We start from the raw sequence: 24,651 nt of genomic DNA, 5'->3' as shown, positions 1-24,651 counted from the left end.
TCTCTCTCTCTCTCTCTCTCTCTCTCTCTCTCTCTCTCTCTCTCTCTCTCTCTCTCTTTCAATTTACTGTAGTTTGTTTTACACCAGTGTGTTATATGGCTTGTGATTTGGTACTTACAAAAATGCTGTTTGATTGAAGTGTATATCTTTTATGTATGGGTATTGTGGCATGGTGATGGAGAACTTTGTTCATATATGCAAGGTCTTTGGTTCGATTCCGGTCCTTTGCCCACCAGTCGACCCACTGACTTGTGAATGGGTAGGCTACTAGCGTCAGCAAGGGTCAGTGGAGAAGAGCATACATCTATAATATGTGTGTGTGTGGGGGGGCGGTTTTATGGGTAATAAACATTTAATTAGGTTTGCATCTCCTTAAACACAAAAATAATATAAAGAGCAGTTAAGGGGTATGCTAGCAAAATGTTACAGGTTTATAATACTCTTTTAGTGTCTGTTTTAGCGGTACTCACATGATTATTATCATTTCACATGGATACAGTTTTATTCCATCTTTATAAACCTGAATATCCAAACACATTTAGCATGGTGGACTGTCATTAATAACGAATATATAAAATGGGATGTTTGTGAGTAACGGGATTATTAAAAACTAACGCATGAGCTAACATAAGTATGCCCTATTGGTTTGTAAACACTCTCTCTCTCTCTCTCTCTCTCTCTCTCTCTCTCTCTCTCTCTCTCTCTCTCTCTCTCTCTCTCTCTCTCTCTCTCTCTCTCTCAATAATCCTCAGAGGGATATCAACGAATGTTTTTCTCGGGTCTTCGTAGTCATCACGTTGGAATCAGTGCTTGATGGGAGTACGGAGCTTCGAGGTGTGAAGCGCACATTTTTCTTTTGCCGAAAAATAGAACATTCTTTTTCACCCCGCAGGGGATAGTGCCGTCAGTGTACCTCACGAGGTGCACTGTGCACATTACTTAAGGTTCTTTGCAACGTCCCTTCGGCCCCTAGCTGCAACCTCTTTCAGTCCTTTTACTACACATCCGTTGATATTCTCTTTCTTCCATCTTCCTTTCCACCCTCTCTTAACAGTGATTTCAGCATTATTTTCACCACATTCCAATTCCAAACATTCGGTTTCACGATGAACTCCTGTGTGGAATGTAATTCTTTCAGTCTAGAGAGACTTCAGGCTTGTGATTGCGAATTAGGCTGAATATCAGACAGTAGTACGTTCGCTCTGCTAGTTAGTCTTTTTAGAATAGTGAGCATACTCAACAGTGGGTCTGATCAGTCCTTGGATCGGTGGTCGCCTGTGAAATTTAGACGCCGTTGGTGGCACGTCAGCTCTCGTGAAAAGATAACTCCGTTTTGAAAAACGTATCGGAAACTTACAACCAACCTTGAGGGTCTGAAGTTAGAAGCCATCGGTCACATTCAGGCCTGAGACACTGCCCGGGGAGCGATAAAACGTAACAGAATAGAACGTAGAAATTATTCGTTGTGAAGTCCGTTCCTGGCGTTACTTTAACCATAGGAATTCGTAGCCATGGGTAGTTTTTAACTTAATCTTTATTTGTCATATTCTACTGGTCTCCATAATGTCATTGAATAGCATGTTTCGAATTTATATTAAAAGATGAATTGTGCCGTTGACGAGTTCATATTTTATTTTTAATTAAGAGATAGACCTTTTGTTACCACCAAATTTAGCTTTCCGCTGGGAACTTTACACAGACGTACTTTTAGTAATAATAATAATAATAATAATAATAATAATAATAATAAAAATAATAATAATAATAAAAGCATCAACAGTAAAAAATTATGATACCATGATTACATTTTAGAATAGGCAAAAGTAAGTCAGTCAGTCACTCCAGCTCTAGCCAGGGACAGCAATGTTTTACGTTCCAGAGTGAAATAGTCTCTCTCTCTCTCTCTCTCTCTCTCTCTCTCTCTCTCTCTCTCTCTCTCTCTCTCTCTCTCTCTCTCTCTCTCTCTCCGGTGCAAGGGACATGAGGCCATTCTTTCCCACTGAAAAATACGGTTTCTTCTTCTTCTTCTTCTTCTTCTGCAGCTGCTGGTGCCGTGTCGCAATAACTTCAAGAAATCAAAAAGCCACACAGGCGTTGATAAGCGAATCAAAGTCTCTTGAGAATGGTGCTGCAGTAACGTTCAAGAAAAGGGTTTTATATTATCTCTCTCTCTCTCTCTCTCTCTCTCTCTCTCTCTCTCTCTCGCTGATGGCTTAGGATCACAGTAAAATGTAACATTTGCCGGGAATGTTGATTTGATTTCATAAGATGCTTGGTGTGTTGCCAGTATGAAGCCCTCCCAAATTGGCAAAGGAACAAGTTATTGCTTCTAGGGAGGGGGAGAAGAAATCTGGGGACATGGGGTAGTGTCACCTTAATCCTTCAGATCTATGTCTCGTATTCCAGGACTGGGGAAAAAACAAAAAATAAAAATAAATGAAATAAAAAAAAGGTGAAGGAAAGGCAGCCAACTTCATCTGCCATCTTAGCTGACTCTTCAAGGGTCATTAATACGCCTTAGATAACTCTCTCTCTCTCTCTCTCTCTCTCTCTCTCTCTCTCTCTCTCTCTCTCTCTCTCTCTCTCTCTTGTATGTGGTGTACTTAGTAGGGATGGGAGGGGTGTAATTATGTAGAATCTCTCTCTCTCTCTCTCTCTCTCTCTCTCTCTCTCTCTCTCTCTCTCTCTCTCTCTCTCTTGTATGTGGTGTACTTCGTAGGGATGGGAGGGTGTAATTATGTAGAATCTTCTCTCTCTCTCTCTCTCTCTCTCTCTCTCTCTCTCTCTCTCTCTCTCTCTCTCTCTCTCTCTCTCTCTCTCTATTTTGTGTGTTAGTAGGAATGGTAGGGGTGTAATTTTGTAGAGCCTCTCTCTCTCTCTCTCTCTCTCTCTCTCTCTCTCTCTATGTGATGTGCATAGTAGGGATGTAACTATATAGAGCAGTATTTTGAGGTTGTCTCTTTGTGTAGATGTGTTCTTGGGTGATCGGTTGATAGGCTTCGTTAGTTGTTGATGTAGATACAAGGACGTTCTTCCCCCATTTTCCTTATTTACTCAGCTGGAGTTTTGTTGTTGTTTTGTTTGGTATTATGTTTGCTGTTGTATCATTTTTTCATGGTATAATTTTTATGGAGCTTTGATTAGAAATATTTTTCGATTTTTTTTATACAATTTGCAACAGCATATTACCAAGATTGGTGTTTTTTCCTTTTAAATGAAAGGACTTTAGTTTTCGGTAATTTTTATATTTTTTGTCATTGCTTATTTCTCCTATAGTTTTTGTCACTCTCGTGGTGGGTTGTTTAACATTGTTAGTGTAACTTCCACTTGAAAAATCCTTGGTATTCTAGCTCATATATATATATATATATATATATATATATATATATATATATATATATATATATATATATATATATACTGTATATATATATAACATTTTTTTATTAAAATTGTCTCTCTGTAGTCGTGCTAATCCCCACTCCCTGGATGGACGGATACGAGCATCAGGTAATCAAAGAAAAAACTATATATATAGATATCACTAATGCACATTCTCTCTCTCTCTCTCTCTCTCTCTCTCTCTCTCTCTCTCTCTCTCTCTCTCTCTCTCTCGCGTGAAAAGTTATAGTTTGACCATTTATATCTGAAGTTAGAAAATAATTGGCACTAATTAGTCGCTCATTGTCGCTGGCAAAGTGTGCAATTTGAGCGAACAGCGAATATCCCTCTCCCCTTATAGGAAATAAATGTAGGGGGATTTGCGCCCTCGTTTGTCAATATTCCAATTTAGTTGTTGGGCGGATTTTTTTTTCTCTTCTTTTTTTAGGTTGCAATAATGATGCGGCTAATTGTTATACGATACGGCGTCACAAAAATTTCGTTTGTCGTGTCATTATTGTGGTGGTGGTTATTTTGTTTGTTTGAAAAAATTGCTTCTATTTTAGTTTCCTCTTTTTGTATATTGGTTTGTTATCAGTTTGTTAAGTTATTCCATAGTTTCATGATTTTTACTGAATTGTTATGCGCAGTTATTGTCTTGGGGTTATGTTTATAAAGGAAATATCTTGCAGTTTAGGTTCTTCTGTGGTTTGTTAGTTTTTATTAATTTGTTATTGCTAGTTGTTGCTTTGGTGTTCTGTTATAACGGAAGTATTTTTCAGTATGTTCAGTAAAAACGTAATTAATATAAAGGTATATATTACATTCTTCATCATTATGACGTTTCTTTCAATGATTATCTCCTCACTCAACATCAGGCTTTGAAAGTCATCATCGTTAATCCTCCATCTTCGTCTTCTTATCTTCCTCTCATTTCTTCCTGTCATTCTCCTCCTCCTCCTCCTCCTCCTCCTCATTATCACCCCATCCCCCTCCCCATTCCATCCCCTTCACCATCTTCTCTCGCATGTATTCCTCTTTCTTCATCTTCTTTTCTTCCTCCTCTCATTTCTACTCCTCCTCCTCACCCTCATTCTCTTCCTCCTCCTCCTCATCCTCATTCTCCTCCTCCTCATCCTCATTCTCTTCGTCCTCCCCCTCATCCTCATTCTCTTCCCCCTAATTATCATCCCCTCCCCCTCCATCTCCTTCACCTTCTCTCTCATGTGTTCCTCTATCTTCGTCTCCTCTTCTTCCTCCTCTCATTTCTTCTCATTTTCCTCCTCAGCTTCCCTTTCTCCATCTACTCTCGCATGTGTTCCTCCATGTGCATCTTCTCTTCTTCTCTCATTTCTACTCCTCCTCTTCCTCTTCATTATCATCCCCCCCCCTTCACCATCTTCGCTCGCATGTGTTTGCCTAGATGTCAGGGCCTAATCACGCGAGGGCCATTGCTCCGAAAATGAAGAAGAGTCTGGCGCAGAAATTAGGCTTCGGGAAGATATTAGGTTTTAGCTATGAGGGATTATTATTATCATCTTCAGGAGGAGGGGGTTGCAATGCCTCGCGGTATCTGAAGTAGTAATGTTGTTGTTGTTGCTGTTTTGTTAGAGATTTGGAATTTTTCTGGGTCTTCTTGTTAGCATCGGGAGGAGCAGAACGCATGCATGTGTCTTTAGTAGAATGTTTTTGTTCTTTTTGTTAGTAATATATAATTTTTCATGTTTTTGCAATCATCTTGAGGAGCATAACTCATGCGTTTTTATTTTATTTTATTTTTGTTATTGTTTTAGTGTAATTGTTTTTAAATTATTTTATTCCTTTTTGTGGAATTTACTTGTTATTTATTTTAGATGTCTGGCGGTATCTTAAGTAGAATGTTGATGTTGATTTTGTTTGAAATTTGGAATTTATTTGAGTTTTTGTAATCATCTGGAGCATAACTAATGCGTTTTTATTTATTTATTTTTTTTATTTATTTTAGATCCCTCGGGATATCTTAAGTAGAATGTTTTTATTGGTTTTGTTAGAGATTTGTAATTTGTGTTTCTATAATCATCTGGAGCATAAGTCAGATTTTTATTTTTGTTGAATTTTTTTTTTTTTTTTTTACATTTTTGTCAAGGACAGCGTGAAATATAAATGTATGTGTAATGTTGTTGTCGTTGATGTTTGAGATTGTTTGAGATTTTTTGCTTGTGCATGTGTTTGTGTGCTGTTTATTATCTCAGTAATTCGTGTAGGTGTCAGTTGACTCTGGAATAAGGAGAAGAAATTACAACGGATGTCATTCGAGTTCTCTGAAACCCCTATAAATGATTGCCTGTCGACCGGCGCTTGGAAATTTTTAACCCCTCGGTCAGTTGAAAAGTAAAACACGCATGACTGCTCCACGTTTTCACCACCATGAATATCAAGTGGCCTTCTTTGAACACAACTGGATCTCTCTCTCTCTCTCTCTCTCTCTCTCTCTCTCTCTCTCTCTCTCTCTCTCTCTCTCTCTTAATGTCACTGGGGCATTTTTTCCAAGTTTTTTGTTCTTTTTTTTTTTGCTTCATTAGTTCAGCTGTCTTTTTGTATGTCGTCTGCTGCATGTTTTCATTTGATTTTAGAAAAGGGGGACATTTAATTCTATTTACAATATTTTTCGTTACTCTTTTATGTTTATATATATATATTATTTTTTAAATACTATCCCCCTCGCCATACGCGATTTCTTTTTCTTTTTGTTTATTTTTTTTATTTATTTATTTATTTTTTTGAAACCCTGATTATGATTTAAAAGTTTGGTGTTTTGCGTTGTTATTTTGCCCGGAATTTTAGACACCGAAATCATATATATTGCACAGTTGCATTCGGGTGGTTTATGCAAATTTCATGCGACGTTTTGTGGGTTTTCCGTTGCTCTTTAACAAGATATTGGATAACATTTATTTTCAAGGGTTTTTGTTTGTTTTTTAAAAGATTTGCTGATATGAATTTTGGTTATACATTGATGGTGAGGAGAACTTAATTTTTGTATTGTGTGTGTGTGTGTGTGTGTGTGTGTGTGTGTGTGTGTGTGTGTGTGTGTGTGTTGGGTAGACCGTCGACTGGAGTTGTTGGAAGGTATTGTGTCGAGGGTCGAGACCCGGCAGCACCGATCCATTTATCACTTATAAATACCCCTTCGGTGATATTTCCCCATCGGGGATATTCCCGAAGTAGCGTGAATTTGATATTAAACAACATTTGTAGCTTCATGATTGTATATAAATCACGGTGTGATAAAAATTTCATAGACAGATAGATAGATAGGCAGGTGTCGACGACATTTGATGTTTCAAACCAGTTTTATTAACTAATCAATCAGTCTCCTAAATTGGATGTGTTCAGCATATGGAGTCACTGCCGGTGCTCGAAAAATATGATTAATTACTATTTAAAAAATACAATAACCGAAAAGTGACAGCTACATTACAGTAAACTGCCTTTCAAGTAAATTTGAAAACGAAAACTATTTTTACCTTAAAACCTTCAAATGCGAGACACTTAACGGCAACCACTGCTCAAACGTTTCCTTTTATCAGGAGAGCTCACTCAGGAAACGTTCACGATCTCACTCCAGATAACGTTTTAGTCACCGGATGAGGAGGGCGGATTTTTAAAGAGATCAGCTGTAATGAAAGAGATGTGAAGAGTATCACCTAGTGGAAAGATTTTTTTTTTTTTTTTTTTTTGCGTTGTAAGGTATTGAGTAATTGTTTCTCTCCTGGAATGTTATAAAGGACCAGGCAGTGTGTATTTTCTGTTATCTTCTGTGACTTTCAGATGGACACCCATGCTCTTTAGAAACTTAAATTTCATGTATATACAGTATATATGTATATATATATATATATATATATATATATATATATATATATATATATATATATATATATATTTATATATATATATATATATATATATATATATATATATATATATATATATATATATATATATATATATATATATATCTGTAAGCCCTTCAAAAGAAGGCACCATGCTTACCCCATATGAAAAATGGGAAAAAGCACGTTAAACGAAGAAGAAGATATATATACATACATATATGTATGCATATATATACACATATGTATATATACACACACACACACACACATATATATATATATATATATATATATATACATATATATATATATATATATATATATATATATATATATATATATATATATATATATATATATATATATATATATATATATGTACATATACAATCCATATATGTATGTATATAGACACAGTTCTCCGCTACTTTATTTTTCTTTCTAAATTATTTTAACAAAAAAGTCGAATTGCAGAGCAACCTTTTTCTCCACCTCTCCTTCCCGCGAGTCCCTGGTTTTAAAACCGGGATCCTCTTTAAACTTTGCAGCTTGCAAGGCAAAGGCAAGCACAGGAGGAAGGGACGTGCTTTGATTAACCCCAAGGAGTTAGGGTCATCCCCCAATCCCGTCAAGCTTGAGCCCTGTGCTTGCAGGCGTCTTTGGGCCCACATCTTTTTCACCGCTCTCTTTTCGTGTCCAGGATTTTTTTTTTTTTTTGTGTCAGTATTACTTCTTGCTGGAATTTCTCGATTCGTATTTATTTGTTATGTCGTTTCTTGTTTTCGTAATTTCTTAAGAGTTATTTTGATTTATTTGCTTGCGTTATTGTGCTTCAGTGCTTTCCTATGTCTCTTTTTATTCTCTTTGATTTGCTTTTTAAATAAGAGTAAAGATTTATTATTTTCTTTTGTCTGGGGCTGGATCCAGAAGATTAACTCTCTGGATGTCATGGATTTAATTTTGAATGTCAGTAATAATTGCCTGGGCAATTTTTGGTATAACATTTGTGTCGCTATAAATAATCATACATACATGCATATATATATATATATATATATATATATATATATGTTTATATATATATATATATATATATATCGTATGTTTGAAATATGTATGTATGTATGTATGTATATGTGTGTGTGTTTGTGCTTTATTTATATTAATGATTTGTTTACTTCTGGTCAGTCCCTAGTTTTTTTCATGAAAAAGCCTTATTATATATGAGCCTACTCAGTTTGTCCTTTAAATAGTGGTTATTTTTCGTTCTTTATTTACTTTCCGTTCTTTATTTCTTCTTTGGGTTAATAATGTTCGTTTTGTTGTCAGTTTACGTTGATCCCATTTCCTTGATGAGCCAACGTCTTTTATTTGAGAGAACCTCTGTTGTGGAACTCATGGAATGCGACGGGAATCAGTCCTTCATTCCAGCTCATGTAGGTCAGATTGCGTGTGTAATGATCCGTAAAGGGGAGTAAGGGAGTAATCATGTTGTTAGCACAGCATTCTGTATTGGACTGCGTTTATATTTTCAATTTCAGTGCGCACGCACACACACACACATTGCATGTCTGGATCCCAACTTTATACTTTTAGCCTTATAGTTTCATTTTGGAATGATTGAAAACTTATTTGAAGTCATTACTTATCTCGGGTTATTAAGTTATCTTTTTCCTAAGAACATCTCATAAGAAATGCGGGTAAAAACCTTAGTCGGTTTTGTAGGTGTCCAGAAGCGAAAGGAATTCGTAAAAGTTGTCGTGTATGTTTGGCGAGTCAGGGAATCGAAAGTTTGTTTTTGCAGTGACGAAGAAATATTAGGACTTACTAAGTCGTTTAGAGCCAATTATCCGTCGCTTAAAAATCAATCAATAAATAAGTAAAATGAAATGAAAGTGTAGTCGCCTTAATACAGGGTTGTGTTCGGGCAGAAATATCTGAATTACTGTATCAGTCGTCGTACAGTGTTGATCCCCCACAAAATAATTAAACAATGAATGAATATCCAATAAATAACTACCTGTCATGACACTTGGGAAATATTAGAATCACTCAAAGCTTTATATCATTACCTCTTTCATAAACTTAATAATTCGCCTGCTAAAGGTTAGAAGAGAAACGATCTGCACAGCTCGATGCCTCTTTTGTGTTCTTTGCCCCAGGGATTGCTTTTGACAGCTGACAAACAGCAGCTTTCCAGGAGTTTTATCGAGAGAGAGAGAAAAAGAAAGAAAGGAAAAAGAAAGTCACGAATAATGTTGGTAAATATCAAGAATTGTCCCTCTCCCTCGGGCAGTCATCACCCAGAGAGAGAGAGAGAAGAGAAAGAAAAAGAGTTGAAGAAACGACTGTGAGAGTTGTTTAAGTGTTGTTTGTGTCTTTTGTTTCTGCTGAGTTTTGTTATGTTTTTTTCTATCACAGATTTGTTCGTCCTTCATTGAAAGCGGTATTTAGTAATTCGTTAAAATCGTTGCTGTGAATTACGCATAGGCAAACTTATTGAATGTTTCTTATTACATATGAAAACTATAAACTTTTAGAATGTACTTCTTACCTATGAAAATGATAAACCTATAGAATGTACTTCTTACTATGAAAATTATAAATTTATATATTATACTTCTTACCTATGAAAATGATAAACATAGAATATATTTCTTACCTATGAAAATTATAAACTTATAGATTATACAATCTTGCTTATGAAAATTATAAACATAGAGTATATTTCTTACTATGAAAATGATAGACTTATAGATTATACTTCTTACAATGAAAATTATAAACCTATAGAATATACTTCTGTGAAAATGATAAACTTATAGATTATACTTCTTGCTATGGAAATTATAAACTTACAGAATATACTTCTTACTTTAAAAATGATAAAATTATGGAACATATTTCTTATTTAGAATTTATGACTTACGAATGAAAATTATTAATGGACGTCATACATAAAAGATACAGTATTGCGGTATGTAAGATACAACGGAAGGAAAACATTTATTTCCTCGAATAACGTATTGTTATGGTGCTGTTGTATACGAAATGAGTGGCCTTATAAATGAAAATTTATTGGAGTCGTATTTTATTATTATTATTATTATTATTATTATTATTATTATTATTATTAGGGTTTTCTTGTTTTGAATATGTCGAAATGCTTTCAAATCAGTTAAATGTTTGTGTACTGGTTCAGTTAATATTTTATTATTACCGTAAATTAATCCCTAGCATCGCTTTCTAATACCCTTCTCATGTGGGCTTTCTAACCTCATATATTTCCCTATTTTGTGGTTGATATTTCGTAATGGTACAGCGTTCCTTAATGAAACCTTTCAGGTAATTGGATGATTTCTGTTTTCATTTGTTGCTTTTAATTTTATTATATATATGGGAAAGGCCATGGGCATGTTGCATTTTGGAGGCGGTAATTCAAAGGACCTAGCAAAACAGAACTTCCGTATGTTCTAAAAATATGTCTTTGCGAGATCTGTTTATATTAGTTTTACGTTCTCACCTTTAAAGTTCAGTATCGGCGAAAAGCAAGAGGGATTTGCGTGCAGACGAGGCTTTAATTCCGAGAATCCACGAGCCGATTTCCTGTACTTTTCCTCTTTTACGTAATTGAATCCTGTCTGGCCCAAACCCGGACAATAGAGCAACGCTATTCCAATACTGACAAGGCATTATTGTAGAAATCACATTTTCTCGGGAGCATTCTTTTATTATTATTTTTTTTTATGATTTTTTGTGGTGTCGATGGTCTGATCTCAAGATCCATTTAAGGGTCGTATTGAAAGATGAAATTTTAAATGTCGTCTTAGAAGCGTTTCGCTTTTATCTCATCATCAAGTTATTGGAAGGTGTCATGTGTAGAAATTTCTGAAGATTATGCACTTATATGCTTGAACGATTATTTCTGCATTAGGTTTGACTTTTAGGTTAAGCAGAATTATTATTTCAGTTAGCGTTGTATGTTCTTGTGTGTGTGTGTGTGTGTGTGTTTTTTTTTTTTTTTTTTTTTTTTTTTTTTTTTTTTTTTGCGTCCAACCTGACGGTGACTTGTTCAGACTTTTGATGAAAAAAAAAAAATCACGTTGGTCCTTATCCTCTTTTTCTGTGTCAGTGCCCCGAAATAATTTTCTTGTTATTTTTGTAAGGTGTGTGTGTGTGTGTGTGTATATATATATATATATACATGTATGTGTGTGTATGTGTATGTTCGGAAAAGAGATTGCCTTCTTCAGAAAAGTGTTATTTTTGACATTTTTTCCCCGGGAAAGGAAAAATCCTCCTAGTATAATTTTCTCTTTCTGCTGATTCCTTTTCCATTGCTACGTTATATAAGATCCGGTGTATTCTATGCGAGTTTTATACCTCTCATTTCGTGTTATGGCATAGACCGGAAGGTGAGATTTTTGTGTTTTGTTTGTACGCAGCTTTCTAGAAAAAAAGTAAAATTAAAACTCATATCAGGTTATTTGGGTATGATTTGGATGACTATGGAAACGTCTGTCTGTATGTGTCTTTTTCGAAAAAAAATTCCAGATCCTCATTAGGTGACTAAATAAAAAAATGCTTATTTAAAAAAAAAAAAAAAAAAAAATTTTTCAGAACCTCATCAGGTCGCTTAAGTAAAATAAAATAAATAATCCGCATTTATTCACATATCTTTCTCTGAGGAAAAGTTTCAAAACATCAAGTGACTTGGGGTTGTAAACAAAAAAATCGTATTGAATTTTGGCTGTGCTGCACGACAGAAAGAAAACAGGAACATAACGTAATTAATCACTTACTGAAATATCCCCCCCCCCTCCCCTTTGTTAAAAGGTCTGGTTTCTTTGGTGTCTCTTCCACCCCCACCCCAGCGTGACTAGTGTGTTTTCCCCCCTTGTAAGAATGAATGGGATTTGGGAATTTCCCCTTACTCACGCTCCCTGGCGCCCGGCCTGTTGGTTAGAGCCGGGGGGGGGGGGGTTGTCTTTGCCTGTGCTTTTGATGTTCTGCACAGCTGGAAATCAAACACATGGAGAGCACTATATAACGTTTCACTCGCCCTGCGACACATGCAGATGTAATCTTGCTGCTGTGGCGTTTGAGATTTATTTTCTATTTTATTTATTTTTTTTTTTATTTTTTTATCCTTTAGTTTTGTTTTAGGATAGGTTGAAAACTCGTGTTATGGTGTATTGGGATTTTTTTTTGTTTCCATGTGTTTTGGTGTAATTTTTTTTACTGTTTTGTGGAATCACTTGTGATCGAGTGCACACACGCGTACGGATTAACACGCAGTGTTTTATTTTTCCTGTGGTACACAAGCATTTATACATAACGTTTCAGTGTGATTAATCATTAAATGTTTATATATGAGTGTATATACATAATGTGTTTGTGTTTCTTGATTAATCATTGTAAGTGTATGCGTGCATACACACACACACACACACACACACACACACATATATATATATATATATATATATATATATATATATATATATATATATATATATATATATATAATGTGTGTTTGTTTAATGTTGGCTGTTGGCAATGATTTACGAGCGCGCAAGCTCGAATTGATAGAAGAAAACCGCGCCCGAAACCGAACAGAAATGATTTAACGCACTGAAATGATTTCGGAATAGAGAGAGAGACTCTGTATCCCTCCCCTCATCGTTATGGAAGGGATGAATGACAGCAAGTTAAGTAAACAGTCTTGAGAAGGTAATGGTGATGCAAGAGGCAGAGAGGAGATCATAATTATTATGGCTTCAGATTAACGATGGGAGGAAAGATAGGAGAAGGAAGGAGATATGAAGGAGGAGGAATAGAAGGATAAGGAGTGTTTGGTTGTAGTATGAGGGAGGGGGAGAGAGAGAGAGAAAGGGGAGGGAGGGAGGGGAGGGAGGAGAGAGAAGAAAGAGAGAGAGAGAGATGGTGGAGGTGGGTTCCATTGGTGGTGTGTATGTGATGGGCGCATGATCATGGCGAGAGGGGAAAGAGGTTGAGGAGGAGGAGGAGGAAGAGGAGGAGGAGGAAGGGGAGGAGGAGGAGGAGGAGGAGGAGGAGGAGGAGGAGGAGGAGGAGACTCGGCAGCAGCGGGCGGGCGGGCGGGCGTCGGGACTCCAGAGCCAGCGAGAGCTGGAGGAGAAGGGTAAGAAGAGTCTCATCGTCGTCGCCTCCTGCCGCTGGTGCTTCTGACTCTCCTCCTGCTGTGGTGCGTCGTCTAGTCTAGTCTAGTGTTTACTGCTATGCCGCCGCCGTCGTCATCGTCCTCTGTCCCCTCGACGCCGGCATGTATTTACATCTCCCACCGCCGCCGCGTCGTCACTCGCAACGTCCGCCCATCATCGTCTTCGTCGTCGTCTTCGTCGTCGTCTTCTGCGGCATATTGCCGTCGTGACCGGCCTGCGTCTGTCTGTAGTGTCATCTACCCGAGTAATTCCCCTTGGACAGTGTGTGCACTTTGTGTCGTAGTGTAGGTCTTTAGTTAGAGTTCCCTTAGAAAGCTTCCTGTGGATATGTTAAGAAGAGTGTGGGTGTCATTTTGTGCTTAGTGACCCTTTTGCTACTGCTTCTTCGCTGTCTAAAATCAGACCTCTTTTTTGACTTGCACCCACCCCTACCCCCATCCAGCCCCCCTAGCTGCCAGCATGGGCTTCATAGCAGAGAGAGAGAGAGAGAGAGAGAGAGAGAGAGAGAGAGAGAGTGTGTGTGTGTGAGAGAAAAGAGAGTGAGAAAAAAGAGAGAGAGAGATGCTATATTGACCTTGGCCACATCTAGCACTCCCCCTCAGCTGGGCTGTTCATGGTCAATAGGATGCTGTTCTTTTGTGTATAATTATCTCCACGTGTGTCTGTGTCTGTGTATACTATATATGGCCCGCTCTGGCGGGGGTGATTGTGTTCTTGAATGCTTGTCTGTGCTTTTGTCCGTGAGTGTTCACTTGTCTGCATTAAAGCGACGACAACGTTTCCAGTGCCTGCCGCCTGCCTCTGCTGACGGTGGTGATGATGGCGGTGGTGACAGCCAGCAGCTAGCAGCTTGCCTGCCTGCCTGCCTGCCTGCAGCAGTACCCCTGCTTCACCTTTGGCTCTCGCTGTTTGTTTTTTGTTCCTTTATCTCCTTTTTTCTCTCTTCTTCAAGTGTCTGCTGCATTTTACGGCTCCTCTCGAATGGTACGTGATTTAGATATTTTATTACCTGGCGGCCCATTGTGCGGCCGGCATTGGAAAGCGGCACCATTTTATCCCCGTCCTAAATCTTGGGAGTGAATTTGATCTTTTGTTTTCAAGTTATTTTATGCTTCTCTTGGTACCAAAGAGACTTTGACACGATGCGATGATACAGGGAGAAATATGTTGGCTCTGCGATGTTGTCAACATGTGGAAGAGCTGTATAAACATTTGGATTTGCGATGATGTCGACTTGTCGAATCGTTTCACGTATGGCTTTGCGATGTTGTCAACTTGTCGAGCTTTACATACGGCTTTGCGATGTTGTCAACTTGTCGAGCTTTACATACGGCTTTGCGATGTTGTCAGCTTGTCGAAGCGCTTCACGTATGGCTATGCTATGTTGTCAACTTGTGGAAGAGCTTTACATACTGCTTTGCAATGTTGTCAACTTGTCGGAATGTTTTACGTATTGCTCAGCGATGTTGTCAGCTTTTCGGAATGTTTTACGTATGGCTCTGCGATGTTGTCAGCTTGTTGAAACGTTTCGCGTATCTGTATATGCTATGTGCAAGAATTTTTCTCCAGAATTATGTTCTAACTCTGATTCGTTTTGGAGCCTACTATTAAGTTTTGCTTGGGAAATGCTTGTCGTGTGCTTGCTATTACAATGCAAATTCCAGTGAACTGCTTGTTACTACAATACTTCTCTGGGTTCATTTCATTAATTGTTGAATGTATAGTGAGATTAATCCTGTGTTCTGTTATGCGATTTGTTTTTGACGCGTTTTTTTTTTTTTTTTTTTTTTTTTTTACGAATTACATTGTTTTGACTTCAGTTAAGTATAATAGGCTCCGCAGGCAATGCCAAGTGTTGCTTGCAGTCGTGATGGTTTTCCTTGAGATCTTACAAGATAATAAGTGTTAACTGATCTAGGCCAAACCTGGGCTATATGAATTAATAGCGTACTTGTTATATTTTCTTCTATTTTCTAAGCTCTTCCATCGTGAGAATCATGTTTGTGTTGTCCTCTTCACAATCATGCTTGCGTTGCTTGCATTATTGCAGTTTCCAACACATTGAAGACATTGTGACAGTGTTAGTTTTCGTAAGTTTGAATACTTAAAAAAAAAAAAAAACACGTACCCAGGCAATCTCCATCTTTGAGAGTAAAGCAGGCGGTTGCTATACATTTTGTGCCTACTTCACAGATGGAGGTAATTTAAACTTGCACGATTTGTGACTTCACGGGATATTGACGGACAGTTTTGTCTTCATCAGTGAAATGAAAGAATTCTCTCTCTCTCTCTCTCTCTCTCTCTCTCTCTCTCTCTCTCTCTCTCTCTCTCTCTCTCTCTCTGGTTACGAGGCACTAGAGATTGTAGTTGACTCGTGTTTGAAGGCACTAGAGATTGTGTTGACTCTCTGTTTGAATCTCTCTCTCTCTCTCTCTCTCTCTCTCTCTCTCTCTCTCTCTCTCTCTCTCTCTCTCTCTGGATACGAGGCACTAGAAATTGTAGAAGTTGACTCGAGTCTGAAACCAAAGTTAAAAAGAACGTAAGGTTTTTATTTTTGACTTTTTAGCTCTGCAGATGTTGTCGAGTTGTCCTGAGTGATTTTTGTCTTTTTAGCTCTTTTCGTTTTTTTGTTTTTTTGTTTTCCTGGCCTCCGTAAGGCCAGGACTGATTAATTAATAGCAGACGAAAGTTTCAGAGAACGAGTTGAACGAGTTGACGTACTCCATTAATGGGCAACTCGCCGAAATGGGGAAAAAGAAGGAACTGGGAGTGAGTGCCTTGGTAATTGCACGAGGAGGAAAGTTTAATGCCATGTCTGTAATTTGTAACCTGACGTCAAGACAGCGCGTCTGTTGCTGTGTGATGCTAAAGAAGTCATTTGCATAAGTAGTTATTTGCTAAGGACAGTGTGAATTGCATATAGAATGTGCTGATGGTAATTGCCTGTAAGTCAGGGATCACGCTTGGATCAACAGCTCATTTGAAAGCAAATGAGTTTATTATCATTTTGCCATTTTCATTAGCTATTACATTTTCCTTCATTTCTTTTCGAAATTAGCGATTTTATGAATACTGTCTGTAGTATGAATGTGAGATGTAGACCTTAATATGCGTTACTCTGGTATTCAGGAAGTATCACGTCACCCACTAAAACCAATTAATGTCTTGTTCCTCCTAATTCCATCCTTCAGCCCTGACTGGGGCCCGCCTCTCTCTCTCTCTCTCTCTCTCTCTCTCTCTCTCTGGTAAGGAGCCTCCTTAACTAAACACTCAGAAATTTCTGGATATGTAGAATAAACAACAGTATTTACGTTACATTAATAGAAGTAAACACAATTAGGTGATTGTAACGTATACTGTATTTATGGGATTATATTCTTAGCACAATATATTGTATAATCTCTTGACTCAATCATAATATATTGTATAATCTCTTATGACTAATATATATATATATATATATATATATATATATATATATATATATATATATATATGTTTGTATTATAATGCCCCTTGCTAAACAAAAATTCCTTCACGTTGACAAAAATGTCTTCAAGATTTTATCCAAAATACCTCGTTCAGGCAAGGCTAGATTCAGGCTAAATTCATCTACATTTATGCTTACCCTGAAGGAGGCAGCATAACAGAATATCTCGTTATGAGGAAATCGGAAGCTGCTGCTATTCCTCTTTTCCTCGTTCTGGAAGAATTGTTTTCGCGAAGACAAGCCACATAACGCCGAGGGTATAAGGAACAACCCTTATAGCCTCGAGGATATAAGGAGTCCTTTGGGCGTCGTGTTAGGATATACGCATTACGGCTTTGGCTTACTTTGGGATGGTTTTTACGATCGTAGGAATGCATTGGTTCCTAAATCATTGCGTTGGAAGCCTTACAGCAGATACTTTCCCGGGTCCTTTTATTCTTTTATTCTTTCGGGTTTGCATCGGTGGCATTCCCTTTTTTTACCGAGCCTTTTACTGCTGTTTTTATGCGGAGAACGAGGTGATGGGCCGTTGAAGGCCTTTGTGTATCGGGGATTTATAAAAAATATATATAAATCGACAGAGAGAGACTTGCGTTGAGTTGGGTTGATATCGACTCTTAAGTACAAGTGCCTGCATTCGACGGGCATATGTACGGCAGAGTCGGCAGCAACATATACCTCTCTTGACAGCAGAATGGTTACCGACGTCACTGAGCACTGAGAGTTGTCGATCCGTACTGTCGGGCGTTCGAGTCTCCCAGGTACCGAATCGTTTGGCAGTTATAATTCCCTTTCGGTGATGTTCCTTAAGTAGAGCGAGTTGGATATTAAATGACCTTTGTAGCTTAATGTTTGTGAATATAGAAATGTCTTTGTGTATGTGATAAAAATTTCAGTACAGACATGTGCACAAGCATATATGCTCGCAGACTTCATATCTTCACCAGCTTCCATTTATCGTCGTATAATCATCGCTTGACAGCTCTGTTATCCCCTTCCCATACATATTGAGAGAGAAGGGTGACTAGGTGATGTCACCCGCTTGATTGCTTCACTTCTTGAATGTCTTATTCAGATCTGGCTACTGGTATTACTGTCTACGGCATTATTGCATTATTTTATCCCGTCCTGTCTTGACTCTCTACCGGTCTACCCTCGCAATTTCAGGAGTGTTTGTTTGCAACATTAGTTTTATGTTTGTTAAGCTTTTGTTTTGTTCAATTTCCCTTCCTCTTTCCAATGTTGTGTTTAATGAACTGGAGTATCCGTGCCACTTGTCTAATTGCCGTAATCTAAGTGGTGGCCATATGACCTGTGTTCTTGTACTTCTGTACCCAGGACTTTCAATCTTGGGTTTGAGTGCCTTTCCTTATTTATTTGTCGTCTTTCGTTTACTTCTTGTTTTCAGTTCCTTGTTGTATTATGGTGTATGCATTGTTATTTGTTATAATACTATATTCAGTTATTTTGGTTAATATGCCCTGTATTCAGATTTACACTAGTCTTCTTTGTTTGTTATGGAAGCTCATATCCGTAGGCTGTAAATGTGTGCTGATTATGCTTGGTAAAAATATTTGTTATTGGCTGCATGTTTTCTTTGTGTAAGAAAGAGAAGCGTTAGAATCAACATTGTACCGAAACAAAAAATGGAAAAGTATTTCACCGTAACCTTGAAAAGAAAAGTCGTACCATCGATTACTGATAAAGTAATCAGGGCTTTAGTTTTGCATCCGTATTAAGTAGGCTTAACCCAAGCATTCCCCCAGTTTGACAAAGTTTACTTCATGTTCTTCGTATTACCAGATACTGAAGCTGCTGACTGTTATTGTACCTCAATAGCAGAGATGCAAATTACCTGCCATTGATATTAAGCGCTTTTCCCCCCCGAGCGAGCGGTTTTAGAATTCTGTAATAATCTGCCTCATCTGATTTGCTGCCTTAAGCAGAAGGTTGGAAGAGATTATGCGGTGTTAATCGAAATATCGGGAAATTATAAAAGATGGCGACTATTGGGACTGGTGGTATTGGGTCGTTCTTTGTGGTAGAAAATAATTCAAGTGGGTGGTTTATTACGCCTAAGGTTGTGGAATTATGGTATTTTTCCCCTTGGGAATCCTTCAAAGATTCCTCAAAGATTTGTGTAAGGTGGGAGGTTAGATACATACAGGTAAAGAGTTCGGATGATTATACACTTGAAGATCTGTGCAATGTCTCACCGTAAGAGATAGGTAGGTTTTTTCAGTCCTCTTTTGCATGATTTCAGTAGCAAAATCAAAAGTGATCTAGTTCGGTTGCTTTGCAATCATTTCTTTCTTAAAGTCAGTATTTTGTAGTGGTTAAGTATGCCTTAGTTTTACCAGACCACTGAGCTGATAACAGCTCTCCTAGGGCTGGCCCGAAGGATTAGACTTATTTTATGTGGCATAACAGCTCTCCTAGGGCTGGCCCGAAGGATTAGACTTATTTTATGTGGCTAAGAACCAATTGGTTACGAGCAACGGAATTTCAGCTTATTGTGGAAATAAATTCCTCTAACTCTTCATCAGCGGAAGACCGTTACAATCTAGGTCTAGAATGTAGTTGGGTCTTCTGTCTTGTGACTCGGGTCACTATTTGCTTTAAGAGGGCCAATTCCACTCTTCAGGTTTTGATGTTTGAAAGTGTTAGAGAATGACAAGCTTTATTTTCCTACCTTCGTTTTCGGATTCCTTAGATATTTTCAGACTGTTCGAACAAGAATTTTTCAGACTGTTCGAACTAGATTTTTTCAGATTTTTGAGACTTCGAACTAGAATTTTTCATATTTTTCAAACTGTTCAAACTAGAATTTTTCAGATTTTTGAGACTTCGAAATAGAATTTTTCATATTTTTCAAAGTGTTCAAACTAGAATTTTTCAGATTTTTCAGTCTGCCCGAACTAGAATTTTTCAGACTATTCCACCCGCAGTTTGTCAAGTGAGAGGTGACAGTGTAGGTCAGTGTATTCCTACATCCCATATTTCCCATCAGATTACAGACTGGACAACTCCAGATAGCGTGTTGTCACACCCTTCATATATATTTCCCAAACGAAAAAAGCCAAGCGTAGTTAGAGGATAACAGCCGTCGTTGTTTGCTGGGAAACAGCCTGGCTATTTAGTGCATTGGGTCTCTCTCTCTCTCTCTCTCTCTCTCTCTCTCTCTCTCTCTCTCTCTCTGTCGTGTCTCGCGTGTGTTTGTGTGTCTGTCTGTCTGTCTCGACGCACGGACGGATAGGACCAAAGAGTAATGCAATTAAGTGATTACTTGACGGCTTTGTCCTGTGTGAGCCTCAACGGGCTTTGATGTCGGCTGTGAAATTTAAGGCCCTGCCTCCATATCCAAAATGAACTTATAATCTAATTGGAAATGTGTTAAATATCTAAGTGGAATGCGTTAAGTGATTTGGTAGGTTGGCTGTACATACTGTACATACATTACATTATATATATATATATATATATATATATATATATATATATATATATATATATATATATATATATATATATATATATATATATATATCATCATCATTTTCCCCTCCTCCTCCACAGATCTTTGCGTTGAGACAGATCTTTGGTCTTACAAGGTTCACCTGGGAAATAATTCATTGCTTATGTCAACTAGGATACAACTTTTTGTAGGAAACTGACCATATTATAATTATATATATAATGTATGTATATAATATATATATATATATATATATATATATATATATATATATATATATATATATATATATAGAGAGAGAGAGAGAGAGAGAGAGAGAGAGAGAGAGAGAGCTAGCAGGCAGTGACGTGGTTCTTACCTTGACCTGTAGTGCTGCGTACCGTTGCGCTTCCTCCTCGTCATGAACTTTGACTTCATTTATTAAGCATCAACGCTCTGGGAACGTGGGCAGGTGTGGCTGACCTCGTCTGAGGCGCCAACAGCGAGAGTGAAAATTTAATGTTACAATTGATTGATCTGTTTTATGTTTGGATCTGTCCTTTTTTTTTTTTTTTTATTTAGGGAAGCTTTTTTTTATCCTTTTCCTTTCTCTTTCTCGTTGCTTTTCTCTTTTCCTTCTCTGTTCATTTACGGGTGCTTTTTCTATCCTGTACTTTTCTCTTTCTCTTCCCTTTCATTTACTGACGCTTTCTATTGTTTACCCTTCTCTTTCCCTTTCCCCTTTCTCTTTGCATCTTCACAATCAGGACGTTGTTCCCCTTATGCTTGCTGATATTTACTTGTGTTTCATTTCTTCTTATTTTCTCTTTGACTTCTCTTTTTCTCTGCTTGTCCCTTTCTCTCTCTCTCTGCATCTTCAGAATCGGGACTTCGTTTCGCTTTTGCATACAGATGTGTCTTTCACTTTCTCTTTCCTTTCCCTTTCTCCTTTTCTTTCTCTTTGCTACTTCACAATCGGGACTTCATTTCTCTTATTCTTGATGATGTATAATTTCTTTCACTTCTTTTTCCCCCTTTATATTTCACTTTCCCTTTCTCTTCGGGTCTTTGCAATCTGTTGTTTCATTTCTGATGTTTTATTTATGTTGTTTCATTCCTGGTGTTTCATTTCAGCTCTGCATCCGTAACTTTATTGGACAGTTTCGTATTGCTGGATTTCGCATTTCCTCTTTGACCGGACTCGGACTGTTAAATAAGAGAGAGCAGTCCGGTGATTGATGTCCCGTTGGTTTTGAGTTCATAAAGCACTAGAATTCGATAGTGGACTGTCTCCCTTTTGTGCAGTTTCCTTAATCGTAGACGGAACAATGGAATAATCAGAGAATCAGGGAACGATGGAATAATCAGCAAATGGTGGTTGTGGGTTGCACCGGTTTGCAATCTTCTTCTTGCTTCCCTCACTAATAATTGGGAAGAAGAAGAGGGGGGAAGGATGATGATGATGATGATGTAAACTGTAATGTCTATTTGTGACATAACCTTTGTGTCTTAGTGTTTTGTGATATACAAAAATTGTTTGTTGTTATTTTAGTTTTGTTTAATTTTTTATTACGCAACTTTAAGTACGAGAATCGATTGGTACAATGGAATTGGTTCTTAATGCAATTGATATTATTTAGGCATTATCTTGTTTTTATTATTTTATTATTATTATTATTATTATTATTATTATTATTATTATTATTATTCTGTTAAAAAGGATGGCTGCATCATGCCATCCTTTTTAACAGGACATGCATAGGAGAGGGTCTACTTCCTTCCTATATTATTATTATTATTATTATTATTATTATTATTATTATTATTATTATTATTATTATTATTATTGTATAAAGGATAGCTGCATCATGTCACCCTTTTTAACAGGAAATGTTTAAGAGATTGTCTACCTCCTTATATTGTCATAATCATATATTATTATTATTATTATTATTATTATTATTATTATTATTATTATTATTATTATACCACTCTTCGGAGTCCACCCGTGGAACTCTGCCATCTGGTGTTGTAGTCAATCTAGTTATGCCCTTCTCCAAGAAACAGACTTAACATCCCGTGATTATTTGATCCCTCTCGTTGGTAGGGACAAGGGACGGAGTTCCGCTAACATCTGAAGTCTAGAGGAGGAACTAGATTATGGCATCAGTTTAATTATTGTCCCTTTGTTCTCATTGTGTATTCGTGAGTTTGTCTTTGGCTGGAGTTAGTGTTTTTAGTGTTCTTAGTTTAAAGAAATATGTTTTTAGTGTTCTTAGTTTAAGGAAATATTTTTATTTCTCTTGAAAGAAGAGTAATGTCTTGTCTAGGTCTGGCCAGTTAGTTTTGTTTCAGTCATATGTCGTTGTCGTGCTTATTATTATGCTCATCCTCATTTTTGGCTTATATCTTGTTTTAATCCCAGGAACGCTTATCATCGGTTTTATAATATATTGCATTTTCTTGATCAGAATCATCATTTTTGTTATATTTTTTCCTCTTTCCTGAAACTGCATCAAATCGTTATGAGGGGGTACATTTACTATGGTCAAAAAGTATGTAAACATTCTGAATTCAGAGAGAGAGAGAGAGAGAGAGAGAGAGAGAGAGAGAGAGAGAGAGAGAGAGAGCTAATCGTCAAGTCGCGTAAGTCAGATACTCACCAAAGTGAACATTAATAATTTTTTTCATATATATATATTATGTATATGTATATATATATTCATGTTATTATTATGTTCATGTATATACTTACCTTAATGTTTATGCAGTTAGTACAGTGAACATTCAGTGCACCCTCCCCATGTATTCTTAAAGCTTAACACTGGTATCATTAATACCGTGCAACTCCCATTTCGGGAGAAGGAAGGGGGACTAGACACGATTCAGGGAAAGCGCCAGAGGGAAAGAAAGCAATAAAGAAAACAATTACGAGGAAAGATCAAGAGGAGGAAACTGCGACGTTGGTGGTGCGTGTTTCTCTTGTATTATTATTATTATTATTATTATTATATTATTATTATTATTATTATTATTATTATTATTATTATTATTATTAAAAATAAGAACCCCTATTCGTATAGAGCAAATCCACAGGGACCATTAACTTGAAAATCAAGCCTCTCAAATAGCATGTTTCTCTTGTATTATTATTATTATTATTATTATTATTATTATTATTATTATTATTATTATTATTATTAATCAGAAGATAAATCTATATTCATATGGAAAAGCCCACCACAGAGGCCATTGACTTTAAATTCAAGCTTCCAAAAACATGGTGTTCTTTTGTAAGAAGTTACAGAAGGTAATAGGAGATACAGAAAGAAGAGATCAGTTACGATAGAAAAAAAAATAAATCAAGAAATTAGTAAATAACTATATAAAAATGTCCGTAAGTTTTTAAAATACAAGGCAAACTGTTTTAGGGTAGTAATGCATCGCACCTTTGCTCGAAATTTAGAGGTTCCAATTCTGTAAGTTTTATTTTTATTTATTTTTTATTCCCCTCCTCTGCACCCAAAAAAGGGGGGGAGGGGTTAAAGGAAAACGAAATGGCAGTCAGTGCCTCTGCTGAATCAGGGTATTTGTTTGGAAGGGGGCGTGGCTAGATTCCGCTTTCTGCTTTAAAGCCTGATAAGAGTGTCATGACCTTGTAATGAATCCTTGCCTTCCTTTCACTCACAGTTCTGTATAGAATTGCCTTTTCATTTAAACTTGATATTTATAGAATTATGTGTGACATTTGTCCTATTCAGAATTCACTTAATTCAATTTTTTTTCTATTTTTACAACAACGAGTTCCTTTAATCTCACTAGAGATTTAATTTTCTTGTTTAGTTAATCTAACTTGTTTCCTTGTGAGATTGCGGTTAATATTCAGAATCTTTACTAATGGCGTGTTTGAGGGTCTCTCTCTCTCTCTCTCTCTCTCTCTCTCTCTCTCTCTCTCTCTCTCTCTCTCTACTGAGCGAAAGGATTAGCGACAAAATGCAGTTTTATTTATTTATTCAAAATTTCGGCTCCGCACTCTCGACATTTTATGTTTGCATATTTTTTTAAGTTTAGTGATATTTAAAAAAAGGTGCTTGGGATGATTTTGTGTGTGAGAGTCTTTCTCTCTCTCTCTCTCTCTCTCTCTCTCTCTTCTCTCTCTCTCTCTCTCTCACAAAAGAAAGCAACACAGAATATCAAAAAAGCAATGTGAGATTATTTGCTTGTAATATAAAAGATCTCTCTCTC

General features: G+C 37.0%; 1 protein-coding gene across 17 annotated transcripts in view; it reads left to right on the top strand.

Moving 5' to 3' along the window:
- The window catches only part of LOC136845935 (phosphatase and actin regulator 3-like), an 873,386-nt gene that overhangs the window by 702,935 nt on the left and 145,800 nt on the right, over window positions 1–24,651 (top strand). The window lies entirely within an intron of this gene.

Source organism: Macrobrachium rosenbergii, chromosome 14, assembly GCF_040412425.1.
Source record: "Macrobrachium rosenbergii isolate ZJJX-2024 chromosome 14, ASM4041242v1, whole genome shotgun sequence".
Classification (NCBI taxonomy): domain Eukaryota; kingdom Metazoa; phylum Arthropoda; class Malacostraca; order Decapoda; family Palaemonidae; genus Macrobrachium; species Macrobrachium rosenbergii.
Note: the sequence above shows the minus strand (reverse complement) of the source record. Positions and strands in the feature narration are given on the sequence as shown.